General features: G+C 37.6%; 1 protein-coding gene across 3 annotated transcripts in view; it reads left to right on the top strand.

Moving 5' to 3' along the window:
* The first annotated feature begins 551 nt into the window (after positions 1–551).
* Positions 552–23,854, top strand: part of CHST9 (carbohydrate sulfotransferase 9) — a 253,426-nt gene continuing 230,123 nt past the window's right edge. For all 3 annotated transcript variants that reach the window (XM_058556929.1, XM_058556928.1, XM_058556927.1), the window contains exon 1: positions 552–744. The gene's annotated coding sequence lies outside the window, so the exon portion shown is untranslated. The remainder of the gene's footprint in view (positions 745–23,854) is intronic.

Here is a 23,854-nt window from a genome sequence, read left to right as displayed (position 1 = left end):
TCTTTGCAAAGCCCTTTACAAACTGCCAACTTCAGCTTGTTCGATTTTGAAACGCGTGGCGTGAGAGATCTACGAGGTCTCCGATACTGTAAATGGCCACTCCGCTCTTTGCCTTACAGGAACCTGCTACCGAACTCACCAGGGCACATATTCCCGTACTGCACCTTACTGACCCATTCTAATCTCTACAGGTGTATTTAAAAAAAAATCTGTAAAGCAAAAGAAATTCTAAGACTTGGAGTCAGTATTTGCGATAACCTGAAGGGAATCTGAGACAGGGCAGAGGCGAAGAGGGGAAGGTTAATTAGGCAAGGAATGGGGAAGATAATTACTTCCAGGACCAGGAGTAGGTGGCACTTGAGCCCTGGGACGGACCGGGGCTGGGAGGGAGGGCGAGTTGCCAGCAGAGGGAAGGCCAGAAAGTAAGAGGCAGAGAAAACGACAAAGGCGGAGAATCAGAAGGCAGGGCGGGCGGGCGGGCGCGGCGAGGGCGATACGGAGCGGGAGGCGGAGCTGGGCGGCCGGGCGGGCGGGAGCCGAGGCGGCGCCGCAGCCCCAGCCGGGCGGACGCGCGAGGGCGAGCGCCCGGCTCCACGCTGCCCTGCGCCCGGCGCGCCGCGCTCCCTCCTGCCCACCCGGCGCCCGCGGCGGGGAGTCCACGCGAGTTTGCCCCGGAGCGCGGGGAAGTTTCCTGCCGAAGCTCCGCTCCTGGAAACGCAGTACCTGCCGGCGCCCGCTCGCGAGGTAGCCGCGCTGGGCTCGGGCCGTGGGGGCGGGGGTGGCGGGGTCCGAGATTGGAGGGGCGGAGATTGCGGGGCGCCGCTTGGCACCCACCGTAGGAGAGGGGTCTGGGCGTCGGGGAAGTGCATCCTCACCTTTCCAGGTACTTCGCCTCTGTTGAATGTTGAATGCGGGAGGCATCTTTCTTTTCTACCCGCTCTTGCGCCCCACTACCCCCAATATTTGAACCTCCTTACATTCACTCTATTGGACGTGCTGGGATACGGGGTGGTGTCCGGGAGATGGAGGCGATGCTAAGACTTTGAGAGGGGCGGCGGAGGAGGACGGGTGCCTGAACTTGTTGGCTACCTGTGCTGGATTCCTGGGCCCTGGCGGGGCCCTCTGGACTCCAGGATTCCGGCGCCAGCCCCCACTTGGGGCATGCGGAGATTGGAAAGAGGACAGCAGAAGGAACAGTCTGGAGTTTCTGATGCCAGTTTATCCGGTCCTCCAGCATGTTTGGCAGAAAGATGGGCATCTCTGCTGTGGTACCCCTTTTGCATCGGTGCCCAACTCCACGACCTTACTAAGGCTCTCGCTAAGGCTTCGGGCAATGTGAGAGGGAAGTTAGGAGCCTCGGACTCAGGTTCGACGTGGCCCAAGCAAAGGGTTTGGGAGGGGTGATATGGGGAGGGGTGATACGGGGAGGGGGCTTGAGGCGGGTTGGGGAGAGCTGGAAGTGCATGGTTATTTTGTTGCTGCTGCTGTTACTTGCACACGTTACCCGCTCCCTTCTCTGCCCCGTTGGAACATCCTGCCTGTCAGCATGCTTCTGTTAGAAGGCTAAAAGGTGTTATATTTGATGCCTGTCAGGAGTTATTTCCAACTAAGTTCACAGGTGCGAAGCTAGAACTGCCGCTTCTCCTCCCTCCTCTCTCTGCAGGTTCCCCCTCCAACTGCCTCCCACAAGCAAACTGTTCCTGAACAGTTCCCGAGGTTTTGAAAGGGATGGCAAGTAAATAACATAGAGTGTGTGTTTGTGTGACTTTTTTTCCTTTTATGGTATCAAAACCAAATCAAAACACTGGGGATGTTTAATAGGACTTTCTTTTCGCAGTTTTTATAGTAATTGAGTATTATTTACCAGTGTTTATTTTTCTTCGCTTTAGCCCCAAACATTGCGTTAATCTCTCTATATGCAGTTTTATCTATGCTGTCACTATTCCACTGGGTTTAAAGAACATGGGCTTCTTTTAGACTCACACAAACACACCAAAATACAGTGGGACCATATTTAATATTTATCTGTCCTCCTGCCTCATTGGCCTGGCACCTGCCAATTCCAGTACATAATCATGACACCATATGCCTGTGTATAAAATTGAGGGTAAGGAGAATGTTATTGTTTTTCATGGGCAACTGTACCCTGGCACCTTACCCTGGTACCCTACCAACTTTTATTATCACTCAAAGCGTTTTAAGGGCTTCCGTCAAAGTGAATTAAACATGCAGAAAAAAATTGCAATTCTACCCAATGCATTCAAAAAGAATACAATACCTGAACGCTTATAGTTGACTCGTTATTGAGGAAAAATTAAAATCCTCTCATCACACAGAAAACATGTTGATTGAAAATAGTAAGAAATAGCACCCATTGAATGCCTTGAGAAAACGAGAAGAATTTTTCTCTTGCCTCATTTGGTTTTTATCTCCTTTATTACAGTAGCATCCTCCAGAAAATGAGCACCTTGTAGATAGATGTTGGTATGTACTGACTAAACACCGTATTTTTTAATACAGAGGCTTGGTGACAGTCCAAAAACATAAATGTTTTAAATCATTACCAACCATCTGTTCTCTCCCACTCACTTAAAGTGCAATGTTTTATTTTCACAGGTATCAAAATATGCATTCTCATTCCATACATTTCCACGAACATCCTGAAAGCTGTCATGGTATCTGATGTTGACCCAAGTTTAGCAACTGTTGTGTTTGGCTTATTACACTATAAGCTCCTCTCCTATTTTCAATGAAAGAAGAAATCAAAAAAGTTTTAAAGCCTTTGGCTAAGGCTGGTGTATACTCCAGTGAAATCTGATTGCTTTTTTTTTTTCCCCACCTTTTTGTTACCAGAGAGAAGCTGAGATTTAGTGCAGCTGCAGGCTCCTGCTGATGACATTCTTTCCCTTTCTTCCTGGTCACAAGGGTAGCATTTGGTGCTCTGAAGCAGTGCATTAGACAGCCCCATGCCTCCAGAAGATTAGTGTGGTTTCCAGAAGAATGTAACATCTTCCCAGGAAGAATTTACAAAATGGGAGACTAACTTAATATTCCAAGCCCCAAATTAAGTAGACCTAAGACATACACATTGTTTCCCACATAAATATTGGGTATGAATAATATAGGATATTATATAGGATATGAAGAAAATGTCTATGTATATATATGCTTTATATTTGTGTTTGGGAATCTGGATGGTTTGTGTATAACCAGCAGATAAATTCACAGCCCTCATCTTGTTCATGTCATCATTAGAGCAAGATTTGAGGTTTTGAGTCCCGCCCCCCCCCCAATCCAAGAATCCTTTCCCATTTACAGATGTTTGCTATAGCTAGAACTGCAATGTTAGGATATTGTTATCACTCAAAATTAAGTTGCATAATAAATATGTTGTTCCTTCAGTGTGGCCAGAACATTGGGAAATTCTTTTTACCCAAATCTGGGTGTAATGTCCCGAAGCACTTTCGTATTTTTAAGGAAAAGGATATTGACACTCTTGCTCACACTTTGCAAATAATTGATATGTACTTGAAGAATATTAAGAACCAAAGAAATGTGCGGCTTCTGCCTTCTTGGCTGCTACATTGCTCTATACTGCCCTTGCTTTGAAAGCAGAAGATTCTCCTGACAACCAGGATGGCATTGAAGGGAATAAACCCAAACTATAGATAATTTTGAAAGTAAAGTTGCCTTTAGAAATATGGTCTAATTTAAACCTTCGGAGATACATAAGGATATGTTACATCTTATTTTTCTGTATACTAAAAATGAATTATTGAGGGAAAACAGTTTCACCATGGATAGTATGCACTCTGAATTATTCATGTTAATGGGAGGAATAGAGGGAGAGAGAATCCAAAATCATGGTTATTTAAAAAGTCATTTGTGTTTGTCTTTGGAATGTATTGCATGTTTGGTTTAAAAAAGATTTTCATGGTTATTGTGGGCAAGTTGCCTTTCTAATTATTTTGTTTTATTTAGGCTAATTTTTAAATGAGCTTACATACCTCAAACAACAAAACCAATTTATGGAGAGGTGGAGCAGACGGGCAACCTGCCCAGAAATGAGCTGGGTGACAGAAATAAGCAAACCTAGTGTGACAACTTTGCAGTAGGTTATATATAATTCACAGAAAGCTAATAAAGACTTGGTTGTATACGTATTTAATGACTATGTGTTAATTAGACATGTTCCTGGAAAATATAAAAGTCCTTCATCAAAATTTGAGAAATTCAATCCCACTTTACATGTAACGGAGGTGATTAATATGTTTTTTTAAAATGATACTGGGGTACTCCTGAAAACCAAATAAGAATATTCTCATTTATAAATTTTACTCAACTGAATTTTTTTTTTTTTTTTTTGTGAGGAAGATCCACCCTGAGCTAACGTCCATGCCAATCCTTCCTCTTTTTGCTGAGGAAGACTGGCCCTGGGCTAACATCCGTGCCTGTCTTCCTCTCCTTTATATGGAACACTGCCACAGCATGGCTTGACAAGCGGTGCATCGGTGTGCACCCGGGATCTAAACCCCGGGGTGCCAAGAGCGGAGCGCACGCACTTAACCAGTAAGCCATGGGCCCGGCCCACTAAACTGAATTTTTAAGCATGAAGTTTTCCTAAAGCATACACACCTGTATGTGATTATATATATGTATATATATGTAAAAGGTGATATATTTGTACTTTCCAAAAGAAGAAACAGCAAGAGGCCATCAGAATAAGGGGGGTTTGGTCCGTTTGATCTCTGCACCTATGCTCCAAATCAAAGCACATTTCATCAAAGAGAAGCTCTCAAGTATGTATTGTTACCATGGACCTGGTTAGATAAAGTAGTTGAAGTTCAGCAAGACTGCCAATTTAACAGATTTCTGTTGTGTTTTTCAAAAGCTCTTGGGCAAAATTGGTTGTGGATGAAATAGTTACTTGAACAAGAAGTTGATTCACACCATAGCACTTGCTGTTAAACACCTTGTTATAGTCAATATTCAGATGTATATAGATTTTTTAAAATTGTTAGTTCTGAAGACTATTTGAAAGAATTTAGAAAACCTCTGTGGAGAAGTTTAGAGCTGCCAAAAAATATATGATTGGAAAAGCAAATAAGATCATTTTTATCTCAAGAATTCAAAGCAAAAAATAAAACTGTAGCTCTTACAGCAGTGAACAGAATGGTAATAGAAAAGTAGATATCCCCTTCAGAATGGTGACTATGTTCTCATAATGAATAGGCTTACTCCTTAAAGTGTAGGGGTACTTCTTTTTTGAGGAAACATTTTTGTTTTTCATAGGGCATGGCATGTTTTTAAAGACTTGAGTCTTAAGACTGAGTATTTTAAAATAAATTTTGTGGTTGGAAACATAATTGAGACCCACAGGATATATTTTATATATATTTATTAAAGGAATTAGTTTCTTTTGATCAGTGCCTAAGTCTTAGAATCAAAATTATGCATTTTGTTATAGAGCTGGAAAAGACCTTAAAAGTAATTTATTCCAATGTCCTCATTTTATAGTTAAAGAAATGGAGGCCCACAGTGATCCCCATGAGCTGCTAAAGGTCACACTGGTAGTTAGTGGTAGAGCAGAAACTAGAAATCTGATCTCCTGACTCCTCATCCAGCTCCCTTGTAGCGAGTTGGGTGAGGGGAGTTAACTCTTTCTGTCCATCGCAGTATCAACTCTGCACGATAGTCACAAAATGAAATGGTACAGAAGTAAATGTAGAGGCTTGTGATTTTTCTGTCTTCTCTCATTCACTGAATACTCACCATGGACCAAACTGTAGTCTTCAACCCTCTTAGACTCTGTCCTCTTCTTTAATAACAACTATTTTGTGTTACCCACTTAGTATCCTGAAATGTAATTCACCAATAATATAGTTACCGAATATATCTGTAATGAAAAGGAGCAATAAAATTAAAGTAATTTGTAATAAAATTACATGTCACTATACCAGTGTTCGGGGATGACTTCACTGGAACAGGTATTAAAGAAGTCAGAAGCTTGCATGTATATATAATGTATAAATTTGGATTTAAGACAAATAAAAACATCAGAAGGCATTCCATACAAAAATGACAGGAAAATGAAAGAATGAGGATAGACTAAAAGTAGTGTTAGGATAGTTACAAACCAGACTTATTTGTGTCTGATAACAGAAAGAAGGAAATAATGGTAATCGTTGTAGGGAAAGTATGCCAAGTCAAATTATAGACTGTCAGAGTGGAGAAAATGTGGAAGTATGATATTTTGCAAATGAGAGAGTGAATATTGTTAATATACTTCCACCAAAATTCCAAAACTACTTTATGGAACATTTTCATGTTGTTACTAGTATGACCTCTACTTCAAGGGACTCTGTGGGTTACCCACCATATCATCAATAATAACAGATAAAATATTTCTGAAATGAAAATTATTGATTTAGTGTTGATATTGCTTTGTAAAGTGTATTTTCTATTAATATTGTAGTCTATGACTTGTAGAGTTAGGAGACAGACTACATGAAATGATTAAATTCTTCACCACAGCCACCTTATTGTAAGTCTCTGAGATTTTGGTGGAAATTCTTATAATTATGATTATGTATCAGATCCTACAGATTGATATTCATTATAGGCTTAGTTCAGTGGGGTATTACGTGTTGTATGGTATATTTGGGGAAAATTCTACATTAAGTAGGGCTCCCCTTCCATTAAAGGTCAACAGCACTCCCTTCCCCCAATAACTGTGACAAACCTGAGCTTACCAACCCTTCCCACCATATTCTCTAGGGGCGGCCTGGCCCTGATGAGAGTCATAGGGCTAGATAAACAAGATTTTTATGATGGCATGGATTGTTCTTGGTGCCCCATCCATCTATCCTTTCTTTTTCTTAAGTGAGACCATCCCGCTTGTCCACTGGTCTCCTGCCTTCAGTGGACCAGGATTACAGACCTCACTGACCCCATCAAACTCAAGCTCATGTTCTGATCTTTTTCTGTCACTGTCACCTTCATAAAAACTTACTTCTTCTGGTCCTCCTTTCTCTTAGGAATCTATCTTTTGTGAGTAACTATGAGTGTTGACAAACCAATGTGCAAGCTGGCTAGTATTTTAGTTCTCCCAGGTCTTAACCTTGTTTTAAATGCATATCTCCAGAAAACATGGAAGGCTTTCATATATATAGAGAGAGAGACATTACATACGTTCACACATATGTATGTGTGTATATGTACATGCACATATATACACATATACATATGTGCATGTTATATGTGTGTTCATATATGTATACACACATAATTTCAGGCACTGAAAAAAAGCAGGAAAGGAGATGTTATTTGAGATTGTATTTTTACTGCCCTTGAAACATGCTTATGCAAACAAAGAATTGCACTGGTCCAGTGTTGGAAGTTGCACCATAAAACACAGTGCTGTGAAGTATGCTTACAGAAGAGGCCAAAATTTGTTACCAACCCAAATAAACTGTTGTATTAGAATTTTTTTGTATTGCTTGAAGTAATGTGTCCTGTGCTAACATATAGGAGTTGGGATGGGGAGGGGAGTTATAGATAACTGTGTTGTCTGTCTTAGATGTATTTAGTCTAGGCACTGTTGACGCACTAAAAGCACACCGACATCTCTGCTCTTTGCAAAATATATAGTATTTGCAGAGAGATTAGTGGGTTTTGAAGATTAACCATATACACAGTATACAGGACAGTGTAGGATCCCAGAAGCAAGGGAGGGACTTGAGAGTGAAACTCAAATTTTCTTACTTCTAATGTTCTGTCTACTAGACCATAACGTAAGACCTGCTCTTGAGAATTGAGTTAATGTGAAATGTCATTTCAGTGTTAACTACAGCAAGCATCTTGAATTTACCAAATTGTAAGTAAGAATTTTTTTTATGAGATTACTTCCCACTCCAGGCCCTTCTTAGATGTCTTTTATAACATTTTATATCTTATTCTTTTTAAAGAAAGAAGCTTTTTAATGTAAACTTTTAACAATTAAGATTGAAGTCATAATATGTCTCTCTGTGTGTGGCTGTGTGTGTGTGTGTGTGTGTGTGTGTTTGTGTGTGTGAGTAACCAGTTGCTTTCACACAATCACAAGATTCTCTACATAGAAGGACATGTTTTACCCAATCAAGAAAGGCAGCTTTTCCTACAAAGGGGATGCAGCAATTGTACAGAACACAATTTGATACATGATTGTTTTGCTGTATATTGTTCATTCTTACTGGAATCTTATTGGTCAATTGAACGGCCCAACACTCAACCTCAGACTGACCCTTAACTTGATTTGGTCGACTTTTGTTACAATTTCTAATAAGAGTATAGTGGTGCAATGGGAATTGAGAGAAGATGAAATTGAGGTTGTTGGATTGTGGAGGTGATAAGGAAAATAAGGAGCTTCTTTCATTTGAGCAGCACAAAGATCTATATAGGCAGTGAAATTTTATTGGAATATCTGCCTTTTCTTGTTATGCTTTTTATTCTTGTACGGAATAAAGGCAATGATTGTGTAAGTAAAGCCCTGCTTACTCTTTGTAACACTCCACTATACAAGAGAAAACCTTCTTTGTCAGAATAAACCGATACAACACATTCTAGTCACTAGGTTCATAGTGCCTCCTTTTATCATAGTACTTTAATACTACCCTAAACCAAAATCTAAAACACTAAAGAATGTAGTTAAGAAAGGGAAAAATACACCCAGTTAATGTCGTGAAAGAGATTTCAGAAACCTCTGTTAGATATATGTGAAAATGGGAAAACCAAATCAGACAACTTGGTCAATTCAAATGAAGAATGTAATACTTACTTTTCCATTAGTTTCAGAAGCAAGAAGCTCAAAGCTGACTTAGCTTTGTAGTCATTTATATTGTTTTCGTCTTTATCACAGTGGGAATTAGAACTGTGACCTATAGTTCCAGGTTACTTTAAGCAAATACAGTCTGTGAAGATTTGGGCAAAATGATGACATTGATTGTATACTTAAAAAAGATATTTCAAATTTGAAATGTAGGCACAATTTTTTAGAAGTGTATCTCTAAATAAATTTGATTTTTCCACAGCATTCTTTGAACAGTAGAATAGAATGAGGATAATTTATCTTCAGCCTCCATCATTTTTTCAATGTATTAAAAAAATGCTTAGGTGTTATGGACATTATCGGACTAAAAGCAGTAATTATCAACACTCTTTTACCTTCTAATATTCACACTCTATTTTCAATTAGGAATTTTTAACCTCAGGGAATGAGATTCTATTACTGTGACAGGATTGGCATTCACCTGGATGCACTGGTATGGTCTTAATTGTTATTTGTGGCTGGAGCCCAAGTTGTACTGATTATTAAATATTTTAAGTATTAAACCTGTACGTATAGTTTTGTGACTTCAATATATATATAGATATATCTCACTTGCTGCAAAGTCATATTTTCAGATTTTGCAGATCAGGGAATTATAACAGCATTTAAAATTGAAATGGATTTGCAAATTACTAAACTCCCAAGTAGCAGAGATTATTCATCTAGTACCTTAGAACTTTGGTTCACCTTGAGTTTTCCCAAAGTACTCTCTAACTAGAATTCCTTGAAATTATTGGCATATGTTTTATGCAGAGCACTCTACAAAACATGATTATGGCTCAGAAAGTCCCTCTAAGTTCCCCACTTGTAGATCCAGGTGTGTACTGGCATTTCTCCTTGTCTATCTTAAGGAAACATCAAATGAAACATGTCAAAATCAAACTTCTGATCTCTGCACATCTCACCCCAGCCTCCAGGATTCCCCAGGTCCTCATCTGGATTTTATTCTTGCCGTTACCTCTCCTTCCACCTCATATCAGAGCCTTCACCCAGTCATTGTTTGTTACCTCCAAAGTATGTTATAAATCTGCCTTTGGCCATCACTCCAGTCTAGCTTTCACCATCCATTGTGTAGAGAACTATAAGGGCTTTATAACTGATCTCTTGGCATCCAGTATTGCTCCCCCTCCAAATCCATCCTCCAATAAGATGTCAGAGGAGTCTTTTCAAAATGCAAATATGATAACTCCCACCCTTCAACTATACACACCACTTGAATAGATTACCATTGCTTTGTTTATGATAAAGACCAAATTGTGCACCAGATTTTTTGAAACCCAGCCAAGTCAGGCTCCTCCAGTCTCGTCTTTTTGGTACTCCCACTCCCTCCCTCTGATTCAGCTAGCTGGCTTTCTTCCAATTGCTCTAACTCACCGTGCTGTCTCCCATCCCCACACCTGTATACACACATACCCAAACATTGCCTAGTTAACTCTTAGTTAACACTTCAAATTTCAACCCAAATGTCACTTCCTCAAATGAGCCATGTCTTCCCCCTAGACTGAGCCAAATCCCCTTGTAACATACATATACACACATTTATGTTTGTGTGCAGAAATGTATCTATATCCTTCTTTGCAAATAGTTGCAAAGAGCTGGTAATTCACATTTATTTGTGTAGTTATTTAATTAAGCACTAAGCTAGGGACCTATCTAGTTTGATGGTCCTTATATTCCTAGAAAGTACTGCAGTGCCTGCCCAGAGTGGGAGTGTAATAAGTATTCGTCGAAATGTTGACTGAACATCCCTATCTTTAACCCTGCATGGGCACATGCACACATGTATACTACACACCAACTCACACCCACCCTCACATTCTAATGAAAATCAATCAATAGAAACTTACAAGCTATGTGGCCCCACTTTTTTCCCTCTTTGTCACCTCCACAAATATCACACTCCTCTTTCTTCACTTTCTCTTCCCTATCAGTGATTCATTCAGAGGTGACTTGAGTAGTGCTACATTTGCTTAGAAAGTGAGGCTGGTCTATTGAACTTCTTACAGAACGAACAAAATGCCCAAGCATCCCTTTACATTATTTCCTCTATCATGTGACATGCCTTGAATAATTTCAGGAATTTTAAAAGGCTTTACTTTATGGGGGTTTTATGCTGTGCCCTTTGTGCATATTTTGGCATTAGGCAGTGACCTAAGATTGTACCGTGTTGGAGAAAAGAAAAAGAAAATTCTTTGGAGGTTACCTATCCATATGGTGCCATATGGAGATAAGAGAAATGAAGGGGAACAAAAATTAAAATAAGAATAAATATATTTACTGAAAGAGTAACATAAAAGTCTATGTTATAAATTAAAAGTTTATATTTTTAAGAATTGTGCAAAGGCTCAAACTATGGCTAAAATGGCTAAGGAGGCGACCTACCATACTCACTGGCACTGTGTTCTAGGTACTATTCTAAAATTTGTGCCTAAATTCAAATTCCTGTATTAAAATTAAGTTGAATTAGTCTCCTTTTTATTTAAAGCCTTCTTGCTTCAACTAGTTTAGGGGAGAATCTGCTAAGTCTGGAACACTTTGTGCCAGAAAACAAGGAATTTCTCAAAAACTCGTGGGACACATCACAAGGATATAAGAGCTAGATTTAAGGGACTCCCACTCGCCCAATTTGGAGTCATTTAAACATAAAAAAATAATTATATGTGTAATAGATTAGAGCACGTTGAATAAGAAAAGACTCTGTGAGGCCATAGTGTGTGTGTAGTGTGCAGATGGGGGTGGGTAGAAGGAGAAGCTCTGTTTCACTGAAGAATACAAGCTAATAATTTTTAAGAAATGATAGAATTATAAAATCACCTTTTTGCAACTATTATTACAAGAATAATCAAAGGATAATCCACCATTGGGTGAATGGTTGATGGGGACAGGATATTCACACTATCTCTACATGTCAACCCAAAGATTGCTTATTAATTATAAAGAGGGGAAATTATAGGAAGAAATCCGGCAGACACCGGCTTAACCAAGTGACATCATGATTGATTGACATCAGTCACACTTGGCTTCACGAATAGTGGGACAAACTGACATCATGAGCCTCTTCGTATGATACACACATGGAGTAGGACACACAATCACCTCTGAAGTTGTTTTGCCAGAAGTGTTTCACCTGAATCTAATCATAAGGAAACAATCAGACAAATTCGAATTGAAAGATATTCTTCAATATAACTGAACTGGACACTTCAACTATGTCAGTCTCATTAAAAAAAAAATCCTAGAAAATTGTTCAGGATTAAAGGAGACTAGGAGACATGGCAACTAATTGCAAGGCATCCTTCTTGATTAGATTTTGGATGAAAAAAAAAGCTATAAAGGATAATTTTGAGACAATCAGAGGAATCTGAATTTGGTCTGTAGATCGTAAAATAGTATTACACCCATGTTAAATTTCCTGAGTGTGATAATCATATTGGGGTTATGTAGGAGAATGTCTTTTTGGGGAGAAGATGTATTTGGAAGGATTTAGAGATGAAATCTCATGATTTTTGCAACTTCCTTTCAAACGGTTCAGCAGAAAAAAATTTTTTTAAATATGGGAAAGAGAGAAATAAAATGTGGCAAGATGTTAACAATTGTTTAATCTAGATAAAGATTGTATAGTATTCATATTAATACTAATTTTCTGTAGGTTAGACATTTTTCAAAATGAAAATTGTGTAAAATATTCTGATTTTAAGCCAACTATCCAATAGATGAGATCATCGTCATGTTGTGTTGAAGTGAGCTAGCTTGTTCAAAAGTTGTTTAGTCAATTAGTGCAGTGTCCTCTCCAGAGTATCTAAATATCTTCATTCAGCATTCCATAATATTCCATAATTTATATTTAAACACTTAAAAAAAGCTATCCTTAAAAGAATATGTTTTACGTCATATAGGAGAAATATAGGAGACAATACCCTAATATGGTACTATCAGTAAATATTAGATAAAGTAATATTTTTTCTGCTTTTCAGTTATATATGAGAACTTTTCAACATGAGAAATTTTAAAGGGAAATTAGGCAATATGATTTTTCTTCTTCCATATCTTTCCTTAAGCATTTGGTGCTTGCCTATAAAACAAAGTACAAAATTACTGATGATTTTCACTTAAATATCCACAACATAGCAGACTGCAGTGTGCAGTGTAGTATAGATCTGGCCAGGGCCCCAGTAAGATTTAGGACCCAGTTTGATGGTCAACTGTCCATCGTCTGGAAAGTGGGCAAGCACTGTTGTGCTCATGTATTAGAAACAAGTACTTAAAGCCCAATACCGTACATTTACAAATACCAAAAAACAAAGCTCTCTGTTTAGTCAATTGAGGGCTGATTCTATATGAAGCACAAAATAAAAGAAGTTAAATAAAAAATATTTACAAAATTTGTAATAAAAAATTATCTCTTTAGAAAAACTTCAACTTCAAAATAAGTATTTAAAATATTCCTCCTACCATGAGAGTGTATGATGTAATATTTGTGCTCAGGTCTCTGTAACAATACATACATGAATACTTTTCTGATGACATTTAGGGCTTCTTCAGATATGTAGCTTTCACATTACCAGAACAAGTGGAGTAGTGCTTCTTGACATATGATTTAAAAAAAAGAACTTCTAGATCTTCTTATATCTTAAGATACAATAAACCAAAGAATATTAATAGAGTTCTTTCCCATTATATTTCAAATGACAATTCATAAATCATTATAAATTATAACACGTGAAAGAGGGTTGAGTTTCTGAAAAATCTGAAAGAATGAGTGTCTTGATACTGACAGCTTATGCAGTCTTGAGGCTAAATTTCACTTTGTTAGGAACACTTCGCTGAAAAAATTGTAATTCATCTTCAGCTTATATTAAGACAAATATTATAAGGGAAAAATAGTAAGTTATTATGGGGAGACAGTTGGTTCTTAAAAAATCTTGATTATCTTCAAATGAAGGTAATCACTTTAGCTCTTATACCTGCTATCCCTCTACCCCCCACCCCACGCTACTCATATTTATATCAGTAATAACACCGTGGGTACCTGTCCTACTGAGAGAATTTTAAGACTTGAGAGAACTGGGTGAAATGGAATTTTGTGATCTTATTAAACTGTTAATATATTTTTATTTCATATATTTTGAAAAAGTTCTAAGACCATGAACAATGTAAGTTAAAAGTTGGTTGAATTTATAGCAATAGGAAAAGTAGACTTCCATATATTTGGCTTTAAAAGAGAACAGCTATGCGAACAATTTGTGTACGTAATTATTAGCTGGAAGCTATTTGTATTCTAAGTTTATTGAATATACACATATGATAATAAGACTTTGCACAACTAGAAACTTTTAATAATAAATCCATGTAAAAGATTATGCCTTGGGGAATAATTCTAGATGTTATAAGTATATTGAATTCCCAGCACACAGAATACAGAACTCTAGACCAAGTATGTAACTGTTTTTCATTTATGATGTTTAATAGGTCATTTTACCTAAAGTCTCAGAAAGGATAAGTAAAACAAACAAAGGAAAATGGTGTTCTATTTGTACATATATTCAAAACATTGCAATCACAGAAGAAATAGCAAAGTAGAACTGTGAAACCTGTCGCCAGAAATCAGCTAAACTACACTCAAAATCATAGTTATCAGAAATAAATACCCAATGGTTACCTGAGCCAGCCCTGGTGGTCTGGTAGTTAAGATTCAGCTCTCTCCACCACAGCCCTGGGTTTGTTTCCTGGTCAGGTAACCACACCACCTGCCTGTCGGTTGTCGTGCTGTGGCGGCTGCATGTTGCTGTGAGACTGAAAGCTATGCCACTGGTATTTCAAATACCAGCAGGGTCACCCCGGGGGACAGGTTTCAGCAGAGTGTCCAGACTAAGACAGACAAGGAAGAAGGACGTGACCCTCCACTTGCAAAAAATTTGGCTGTGAAAACCGTATGAATAGCAGCAGAGCACTGTCTGATATAGCGCCAGAAGATGAGAGGCTGGCCCAGAAAGACCGGGCAGGGTACCCCTCTGCTGTACACAGGGTCACTGGGGGTCAGAATAGACCCAAGGGCCCTAACAACAACAGTCATTGTCTGAGAAGTCTTCCTATCTTTGCATATTGGAATCACTAATTGACTGTTTTTTGGCTCTTTTGTGGCATCTACTTACCTGCTTAGCAAAACCACTTTAGCAGTAAAATAAAATGTAGAAGAGCTGCATTCTCTTTATGAATCCTTTACATTTACAACATTCATGGAACTGTACATCCCCGCCCCCAAGTCAGCTTTACTGTACGTTAACAAAATAAAAATAAAAAGAAGGATCCTTCCAATTCCCTTTGCTCATTTTAGACTTTTGTTACATTTTTATTATTATGTTTTATTTCATATTTAAATGAAATCAGTGCTCAAAACCAGTTCTTTCATTACTGTTTTCCTTTCTGAGTTATTTTGATTTACTTTGTGGATAGTTAGATTTCATTATCACGGAGTTTATTCTAGGAGGGCTCATGTAGACTACACTTCCTGAATTGTTGCTTGCCTGATTGTTATCCACCTCCCCCGCGCCCCCTTCCTTTTGCTGGTACCTACGTCTGTCGTCCATAAGCCATTTTCTGTTTCACTCTTGGTGTATATTCCATCAATTTAGATAGATTTATAATGACATGTACCAACCTTTATAGTATCATGCAGAGTGATTTCATTGCACTAGTGGAGTGCATACCTCCTTCCCCTCTAACTCCTAGCAACCATTGATCTTTTTCTCGTCTCCATATTTTTGCCTTTTCAGCAGCGTCATATGGTTGAAATCACAGTAGTAGCCTTTTCAGCTTGGCTTCTTTCACATGCATATAAGTTCACTCCATGTCTTTTCATGGCTTGATAGTTGATGTCTTTTCAGCACTGAATAATGTTCCAGTGTCTGGATGCACCACAATTTATTTATCCATTCATCTACTGAAGGACATTTTGGTTGCTTCCAAGTTTTGGCAATTATGACTAAACCTGCTTTAAACATCCAAGGGCAGGTTTTTAGGTAGACATAAGTTTTCAACTTTTTTGGGTAAATACAAAAGAGCATGATTGCTGGTTAGTATGGTAAAGGTATGTTTAGTTTTATAAGAAACTGCCAAACTGCCTTCTGAAGTGATAGAACCGTTTTGCATTCCTACCAGCAGTGAATGAGAGTCCCTCTTGCTCCACATTCACACCAGCATTTGATGTTGTCTTTGTTCTGTATTTTGGGCATTCTGATAGGTATGTAGTGATACTTCATTGTTGTTTTAATTTGCATTTTCCTGATAACATATGATGTATAGCATCTTTTCATATGCTTATTTGCCATCTGTATATCTTCTTTGTTGAGGTGTCTATTAAGGTCTTTGGCCCGTTTTTTAATTGAGTTATTTGCTCTCTTATCATTGGCTTTTAAGAGTTCTTTGTATATTTCAGATATATCTTTTGCAAATATTTTATCCCAGTCTGTGACTTGTCTTTTCATTCTCTTGATAGTGTCTTTTGCAGAGAAAAAAATTTTAGTTTTAATGAAGTCCTGCTTATCAATTCTTCTTTCATGAATCATGCCTTTTGTGATGAATCTAAAAAGTCATCATCAAACTCAAGGTCACCTAGATTTTCTCAAGTTATCTTCTAGGAGTTTAATCATTTTACATTTTACATTTAAGTCTCTGATCCATTTTGAGTTAATTTTTGTGAGAGGTGTAAGGTCTGTATCTAGATTCATTTTTTTTGCATGTGGTTGTCCAGTTATTCCAGCACCATTTGTTGAAAAGACTGTCTTTGCTTCATTGTATATCCTTTGTTCCTTTGTCAAAGATTCAGTTGACTATATTTATGGGAGTCTATTTCTAGGCTCTGTATTCTGTTCCATTGACTTATTTTTCTATTTTTTTTTCATCAATACCATGCTGTCTTGATTATTGTAGCTTTATATTAAGTCTTGAAGTTGGGTGATGTCACGGTCCCCCAACTTTGTTCTTCTCCTTCAATATTGTATTGACTATTCTGTATCTTTTGCTTTTCCACGTAAACTTTAAAATCAGTTTGTTGATATCCACAAAATAACTTGCTGGGATTTTGATTGGTGTTGCATTGAATCTATGGATCAAGTTGGGAAGAATTGACATCTTGGCAATGTTGAGTCTTCCAATGTTGAGTCTTCCTACCCATGAATATGGAATGTCTCTCCATTTATTTAGTTCTTTGATTTCTTTTATCAAAATTTTGTAGTTTTGTTCATATAGATCTTGCACGTATTTTATTAGATTTATACCTAAGTATTTAATTTTGGGGAGGTCCTAATGTAAATGGCATTGTGTTTTTAATTTCAAATTCTACTTCTTCATTGCTGGTATACAGTAAAGCAATTGACTTTGGTCTACTAACCTTGTATCCTACAACCTTGCCATAATCACTTATTACTCCCAGGAGTTTTTTTGATTAATTTTTTCAGATTTTCTATATAGAAGATCATGTCATCTTGTGAACAGTTTTATTTCTTCCTTCGTATACCTGTTATTTCCACTTCTTGTCTTACTGAATTAACCAGGACTTCCAATCTGGTGTGGAAAGGCAGTGGTAAGAGGAGTCATCCTTGCATTGTTCGTGATCTTAGTGGGAGAGCTTCTAGTTTCTTGTCATTAAGCATAATGTTAGCTCTAGGTTTTTTGTAGATATTCTTTATCAAACTGAGGAAATTCTCCTCTTTTCCTAGTTTACTGAGAGTTTTTATCATAAATAGGTGTTAAAGTTTGTCAGGTGCTTTTTCTGCATCTATTGATATGCTACAGTGATTTTTCTGTTTTAGCCTGTTGATGTGATGGATTACATTAATTGATTTTTGAATGTTGAACCAGCCTTGGTTGACAAATCCCACTTGATCATTGTCTCTAATTCTTTTTATACGTTGTTGGATTTGATTTGCCAATATTTTGTTGAGAATTTTTACATCTATGTTCATGAGAGATATAGGTCTGTAATTTTCTTTTCTCATAATAGCTTTGTTTGGTTTTGGTCTTAGGGTAATGCTGGCCTCATAGACTGAGTTAGAGATTATTCCCTCTGCTTCTATCTTCTGAAAGAAAAGGTAGAGAATTGGTATAATTTCTTCCTTTGCTGTTTGGTAGAATTCACCAGCAAACCCATCTGGCCCTAGACTTTCTATCTTGTCAAGTTATTAATTATTGATTAAATTTCTTTAATGGATATCTGCCTATTCAGATTGTCTATTTCTTCTGGTGTACGTTTTGGCAGATTGTATCTTTCAGAGAACTGGTCCATTGCATCTAGGTTACCAAATTTGTGGGCATAGAGTTGTTCATAACATTTCTTTATTATCCTTTTAATTTCCATGGGATATGTACTGATGTGCTCTCTTTCATTTCTGATATTAGCAATATGTATCCTCTCCTTTTTTTCTTAATTAATCTGGCTAAAGACATTGATTTTATTGATCTTTTTCAAAGCAGCAGCTTGTGAGTTTGTTGATTTTCCCTATTGATTTCTTGTTTTCAATTTTATTGATTTCTGCTCTAATTTTTGTTATTTCTTTTGTTCTGCTTACTTGGGAATACTTTGTTTTTTTTCCTAGTTTCCTGAGGTAGGAGCTTAGATGATTGATTTTAGGTAATATATGCATTTGATGCTGTAAAGTTCCCTTTAAACACTGATTTTACAACATCCCCCAAATTTGGATAAGTTATATTTTCATTTTCATTAAGTTCAAAATACTTTTAAATTTCTCTTGAAATTTTTTCTTTGACCTGTGTGTTATTTAGAGGTATGTTGTTTAATCTCCAAGTATTTTGGGATTTTCCAGCTATCTTTCTGTTATTGATTTCTCATTTAATTCCATTGTGATCTGAGAGCAGACATTCTGTGATTTCTATTGTTTTAAATTTTTTAATGCCTATTTTATGGCTCAGAATGTGGTCTATCTTGGTGAATGTTCCATGTGAGCTTGAGAAGAATGTGTATTTTTGCTGTTGTTGGATGAAGTGGTATAGATGTCCATTATATTCAGTCGATTGATGGTCTTGTTGAGTTTAACTCTGTCCATACTGAGTTTCTGCCTGCTGGATCTATTTCTGATAGAGGGGTGTTGAAGTTTCCAACTGTAGTGGTGGAGTCATCTATTTTTCCTTGCAATTCTATCAATTTTTGCCTTCCTTGGTTTGATGGTCTCTTGTTAGGCACGTACACGTTAAAGATTGTTATGTCTTCTTGGAGAGTTGACCTCTTTATCGTTACATAATGCTCCTCTGTATCTCTGATAACTTTTCTTGCTGTGAAGTGAGGAACAACTTAACTGAATCCTCTGCTCAGGGTACCACAAGGCTGCATTCAAGCTGTTGGCTGGGCTGCATTATCATCTGAAGCCCAGGGTCTTCCAGTCCCAGGGAGCTCATGGGCAGAATTCAGTTCTTTACATCTATAGAACTGAGAGCCTCAGCTCCTAGAGGCCACCACTCTCCAAAGAAAGTTCACAGCTAGCTTTTTACTTCTTCAAGGCCCGTAGGAGGGCATCCCTAACTTCAGGGAAGTCCTGGACCCTCTTTTAAAGGGATCATCTGATTAGGTCAGGCCCACTCAGGATATTCTTTATTTTATTTTATCTTTTTCATTGTATACAACATGATGATTTGATATATGTATACATTGTGAGATGATTACCACAATCAGGTTAATTAACGTCCATCACCTCACATAGTTACCTTTTGTGTGTGTGGTGAGATTGCTGAAGATCTACTTTCTTAGCAAATTTCAAGTATACAACACAGTGTTATTAATGTAGTCACCGTGCTGTACATTAGATCCCCAGAACTTATTCATCTTATAACTGAAGGCTTGTATCCTTTGACCATTAACTCTCCATATCCCCAGCTCCCTAGCCCCTGGTAACAACCATTCTACTCTCCGTTTCCATGAGTTCAGCTTTCTTTTTTTTTTTTTTGAGATTCCCTGTATAAGTGAGATCATACAGTATTTGGCTTTCTCTTTCTGGCTTATTTCATTTAGCATAATGTCCTCTAGGTTGATTTATGTTGTTGCAAATGACAGGATTTCCTTCTTTCTCATAGCTGAAATAATCTCTTTTAATTAACTCAAAGGCAACCAATTAAGGACATTAATTAATTCTGCAAAATTTCTTCACCTTTTTCATATGCTGTTCATTAGAAGCAAATTACAGGTCTTGTCCACACTCAAGGGGAGGAGATTATGCAGGGCTGGGCCTATTGGGTTCATCTTAGAAGTCTGTCTACCACAGAGATCTTGACTTGCATATTTAACTCCCTACCTAACTCCCAACCTCTACTTGGTTTTATTATAAATATCTAAAATTCAACATGATCAAAACTGAGCTCTTGATTTTCTCTTTTGAAGATTTTCCCCCCATCACAAGTGTTATCTCACAAGTTAATTATAAGTTCTTTCACTTCTTTCCATCTCTACTGCGATTACCCTGATCCAAGTCATCACCGTGATCCATATTGGTAGACTACAACAGACTTCTTTCTGGTTGGTTTCTTCATTTCTCAGTCCATTCCTCATAGAGCAGCAAGAATGATCTTAAAACATAGATCTAATCCTTTCTCTCCTCTGATTATAACCATTCAATAGTTATCTGTTGCCCTTTAGATTTGCCGTAATGGACCTGATAGGACTTTGCCTATCTTTCCAAGCTCATCTTAGACCGCTTTCCTTTTATTCATGAATCTCCAGCCATACTGTTTTCTTTCAGTTCCTACAAATTCTTTTCTCTTTCAACGTATTTTCACATGTGAGTCACTCTATGGAGAACTCTCTCCCTTCACCACCACAACTTTGCACAAGACTAGATCCTTCTCATCCTTCAGATCTCAGCTTAAATATTACCTCTTCAAAGGTGTCTCCTCTGACCAACATGTCTAGAGAAGGTCTGCTGTTCCCTATAACCAATATTCTGTACCTTGCCTCTTTCTTTTAGCACTTGTCACTCTTTGTAATCTTATGTTTAATTTGTTTTAACTTGTTTTCTTGCTTTTTCCCAGCTCACTTTTGTGTCTTGGTACCTAGACAGAGCCTATCAAGTAACAGATCATCAAAATACATTTGATACATGAATAAAATGTTGCTATTATCATCAATATGAGCTAGAGTAATTCAAAGAAGCCTTTATGGGAAAAGTTGGACTTGAGCTGTCCATTTGTAGGATAGAGTCAGAAAGGAAGAACATTCTATGACAGATGGAGTAAAGAGCAAAAACAACTTATGGATATAGAGATGATCATGGAGTGCTCAGGAATCAGTAGACCAGAGAGGAGGCTTCATATTGGGGAGCAGCAGGAAATTAGGTTACACACCACCTTATGAAGAGCCTAGAAGGCAGACAGAAGAGTTTTCCACTTTAGATAAAAAATCTTGACGGCTTTTTAAGCAAAGGAGAAACATTTAATAAGGAATATTTAAGAAAGATTAATGAGGCAGCATTATTGACTGGAAGAGATTATCTGGGGATAAGTCATTTATTCAGGAGTATTTTTGTTCATTTATTCAACAGGTATTTATATTCCATTTACTATGTCTAAGGCACTGTGTTTGGCATGAGGGTACCATGAACATCGCTTCAGAGATGAGTCCTAAAGAACAAACAAGGACCAGCTTGAGGTTGGTGGAGGGTTTGAAAAAGAGAGAATATTCACGTGCCCAGGGACGAAAGAGAATGCAATTAGTTCTTAAGGATTTAAATAGTCCAGCCCGCCTTGAGAGTAGAGTTTGAGGTAGAGATATAAGTGATAAAACTAAAGAAGTGATCAAGAGCTAGATTAGGAAGGGCCTGGTTTGTCATTATAAGAAATTTGGGCCAGTTAAGAAGTGCGAGGAATGGTGGAATATACAAATGGAAATGTCCGGTAGGCATTTAGAAATATGAGACCAGAGCAAGTGAGTCATTGGAACTGGAACATGGGTTAAATTTCTATCTTTGCAGAAATTATATCATTTCATGGAGAATGGAGCAGAGAAGAGAAAATAGACCTCCAGGGAAGAAAAAAAAGAAATGAGTGAGGTTGTTAAATGTTGAACGAGCAAAGATCCGCATAGGAGCCAGGGATATGAGACCTTTCAGAATGGTCAAAGGGTCAGGGGCACGAAGATGTCAGCACGAAGAGTATATATTTTGCAATGGCAAGAAGGAAATAACTTGCAACCATAAAAAAGGAAATTCTCTGTGGTTGCCTGGATGACCAACTGGCAGCTAATCAGAGTATTTCAGTGAGGATGTCCACTTCTGTGAGTACCTTAGATGCAAGTAAATGATGTAATGATGTCAATTGGTGGAAAATAGAATGTTTTCTTAAGACAAATAATCCCTTATATCATACTTAGGTTATCAGTTTATTTAGTCAGCTCTGACTTTTGGTAACTAATAAAAAAGTAAATTAGCTCATTTTGAGCAAATTTTAATGAATTTCATAATTTTGGCTTCACTCTATGTAAGTTTTATTTGGGGGCACGCTTAAGTTTAGTGGAAAGAATGTAATTTGGAGACAGGCAAAACTGAGTTTGGATTCTGGCTCTGCCTTTTGTGAGTCATGTGATCTCATATTTTGGTGTTTACTTCCCCATCTCTAAACAATATCTACATTTTGGAACTTGATATTTTAGTTTTAGGCTTTATCTATTGACTTTTCCACCATGATAGAAGAGAATTTAGTTATTTTTCCTTCCTCATCTTACCACACATATACGTCCTTGTCCCTCCCAAGCCGCCTATCCTCCCAATATAGTGATAGCATTTTGTTTCAATACATATTCAGTGTTTTCGTTATCCTGACTATGTAAATGTTATCCACAGCTTAGCTGTGCAGTTTAATCTAACATTTTCCTTTCCTGCATTTTCTCCTTTCCCTGCAGTTAGTAGTATCTTGCTCTTTCATTTGCTTAATGTTCTAAGTTTTTATCACTGATTCAGGCAAATGCTTCCTCATTGTCTAAATATCCTGTCTAGATATTCAGACAAATAAGCTAGTCTACCAGTTTTAGCTTTCTGGAAAGTTTCTCCCAAGCCCCTGTCCTGCTCCAGTTTGAACTGCTTAGCAGCTTTCTAAACCTGTACACAGTTTTCATCCTTTCACTACTGGCCGGAAATATCTCTTATGTCATCTCTCTCCTTTTCTGGACCTGCTGCTTTCTGTATCTCATTTCTTCCTCTCATCTTACTCCGTTGCTTTGTCAGGTCCTCCTGTAGTTTTTGGGGAGGTGAATTTTTTGAGAACTTGTCTGAAAATGTTTATTCTACCCAAACCCTTGATTGAGACTTTGATAGAATTTGGTAGCATTTAATAGCATTTTAAGTGAAAGCGATTTTCCTTGAGAATTTTGAAGGCGTTCTTCCCCCATTGCCTTATTCTAGATTCTGGTGTTGCTGTTGACAAGTCTGACATCATTCTGATTCTTGATCCTCAGGATATGATTCTTTTGTTTCTCTGTGATAACACATAGAATCTTTTCCTCATTCGTAGTGTTCTGAAATGTCAATATGATGTCCCCTCATGTGCTTATTTCTTATCCATTGTGCTAAATACTCAGTGGTCCCTTTAAATCTGGACACCCTTGTCCTTCAGTTCTCTGAAATTTTCTTGAATTAGATCACTAATGGTCTCCTTTCTTTTGTTTTCTCAGTTTTCTCTCTCTGGGACTTATTATTTAGATGTTGAATTTCTTAGATTAATGTTATTCCCTGTTTGTTTGTTTTTTTTCTGTCCAATTTTCCATCTCTTTGCCTTTTTGCTCTACCTTCTGAGCAGTCGCCTCAACTTCTCTTGTAACCTGTATGTTGGGTTTCCATTTCGCTTATATTTTTCATTTGCAGGAGCATTTTTTTCCTCTCTAATTTTTTTAATTGTATGTAGGGTCCTGTCTTGCTTTCATGTAACCAATATTCTCTCTTACCTCTCTAACAGTATAAAGAATAGTTCTTTTCTATTTTTTTTTTGTTTAGTTAA

Source organism: Diceros bicornis, chromosome 16 (assembly GCF_020826845.1).
Source record: "Diceros bicornis minor isolate mBicDic1 chromosome 16, mDicBic1.mat.cur, whole genome shotgun sequence".
NCBI classification, from domain to species: domain Eukaryota; kingdom Metazoa; phylum Chordata; class Mammalia; order Perissodactyla; family Rhinocerotidae; genus Diceros; species Diceros bicornis.
The sequence above is the reverse complement of the archived record's forward strand: the minus strand, read 5'-3'. Positions and strand labels throughout refer to the sequence as shown.